The sequence below is a fragment of the Ischnura elegans genome, chromosome 12 (genome assembly GCF_921293095.1).
Source record: "Ischnura elegans chromosome 12, ioIscEleg1.1, whole genome shotgun sequence".
NCBI lineage: Eukaryota > Metazoa > Arthropoda > Insecta > Odonata > Coenagrionidae > Ischnura > Ischnura elegans.
The window spans coordinates 45,186,681-45,189,061 of NC_060257.1; positions in this window are offsets into that span (position 1 = coordinate 45,186,681).

The window sequence follows — 2,381 nt, forward strand, 5'->3', positions numbered from 1 at the left end:
CTGGTAAATACCGTATGTGTCTGAATATAGTCCCGCCTTTTTTTCCAAAAATGTCCGTGGTAAAAGTAAAGGGGGGACTACATTCAAACGTATTTTTAAAATTATTTCCTGAAACTGAAGGATCAAAATTAGGGGGGGGACTATATTCGGTCTAATGTTGAGGCTGGCTCGACAAGTCTAGTGCTACGAGCACTAGGCTTGTCGTAGCATCAGGTAGCATTGAGTTGACAGAAAATCAGGTAATCTCTTGAAACATTACCCTTGTATATATTGCTTCGCCTTGGTGTCGAGCTCAACTGGAAGTTAGACCTGATGCTACGACAAACCATGTGCTTGTACCACTAAACTTGTCGAGCCAGCCTTGACGTTTGACCGCAAAGAGTAAATTTCTGGAACATGTATAACTTACAACCTCTGCACATGACTGCTGACTAAGTTTGCCATGAAAAAATGTTTGGCTTAACCCTTCAAGGTCCTCAAAGATTGCAGCCGTTAGATTGCATAAAAAAGACGTTTTTAGGCTAATATTAATGCATTGGTTCCAAAAATATGTACATGAATGTGATATCTCTAATCATTTCTGAGATACAGTGTGGGACGTAATACCAGTCCTCGCTCCCTTATGGTCCATTGGGACTTGTGTGTCCGATGCCATAAAAAGACTAATTTTGTGGAAATTAAAGCACAAAGGCGACGTTTTTCATACTAACTCCACAGGCTAAAAACACAAAAAGGATAAACCGAAAGTTCTGTTATGACCTTTTCATTGAGTTGTTATATAAAAACTATCAAATTTCCACTTTGTAAACAGCCATTCAAGTGAAAGTTATTAATAATGTGGAAACATCAATATCTAAAGAATATCAAAAAAAGAATTAAAAACTAGAAGTCAATAGCCTATTTTTTAATAGAACCAATTCTTACAATCATACACCTTTTCATTTAATTTTGAGATAATTTCAAAAATTTGGGACATAAATGGCCTTGGCCTTAATGGGTTAACCAGAATTTGAACTCAGATCTACCAAATATTTGCAAATGGCAAACTTCATCCTTGGTGTATTGAACTTTGCATCCTTGCGTGTGGACAAAGTCAATTGTTTCATTCGGTGCTTTGAAATTTGTCATCAGGGAATGGCAACATAGTGGGGTTTATTTCTCCAACAGTGGCTTAGTAAGCACAACTTCTATAGCATTTGCGACAGTATGATCTTGTGACATCAACACCTTGTTCATTGAAATGCATCCTGAAATTTGCACTGGGCAGATGGATTGGTGGTGTAATTGGCTAACATGCCTGACTGCCAATCTGGAGATTTGGGTTTGAATCCCAGTTAAGCCAAACATTTTTTCATGGCAAACTTCATCCTCCTTTTATACAACTTTGCACCTGTGCGTGTGACTTCGTACAAAGTCACTTGTTTCATGCTGTGTTCTTGTGAATAGCTTTGCAATTTTCACATGATACATATGTGTTATGCAATTCTGCATTGTACTTAAAGGGTCAATTCTTAAGACAATTTTATAGAGGTTTCTTTCCTAACATAGTAGCATGAATCTAGGTGAAATTGCCACAGGAATTGAAGAACCTGAATAAGCATATTTGTTGACGTATTAGTCTGGAAAACAGAGGGCCTGTGGTTTGATTCCTGACTCTGGGAAATGTTTTCTCATGTGACTGATGTGGCTTATTTTCATGTTTCAGTTTTGTAAAGCATCGCAAGCTAGGACATTAGGGCTCAAGGTAAAAGTAGGAGAGGAAAAACTTGAGCAGGTATAGAAATTCAACTATTAAGGCTGCATATTTGAGGAAAACATATACAGCAGTAAGGACACAAGGAAGAGAATTGTCCTGGCGAAGGAATAGTGCATGATCAGGATGGAGCTTGTGAGAGGATCGTTACGTAAGAGTTCAAAGAAAAGGTTAGTGAAGAGTCTGATTGGGAGTGAAGCGATATATGGTGCAGAAACTTGGATGCTTAGGATGGAAGATGAAAAAACACTGGAGACATTTGGGATGTGTGTCTGGAGAAGAATGGAGAAGGTCAAGTGGACGGAAAGGAGGAGGAATGACAAGGTGGTGGATATGGTGGGTGAGGAGAGGCAGCTTTTAGATGATACGGAGGAGACAGAGGGGAGGCTGCCAGAATGCTTCTTAAGTACTCCATGGAAACCTACCCTAATTGGTAGAACAGCTTAATATAATAAAACATGTAGGTCTTCATGCCACAGGACTTCCAAGGGTCTTGTTGAAATACAACTTCAGAAAAATACCCTTCAACATTTCAATATTAAGGCGTTTGGGGGTATCCCCTGTGAAATCGCATGTTTGCAGTTTTTACATCATTGTGGTTTTATTTATGATTTTTTACACTTATGAA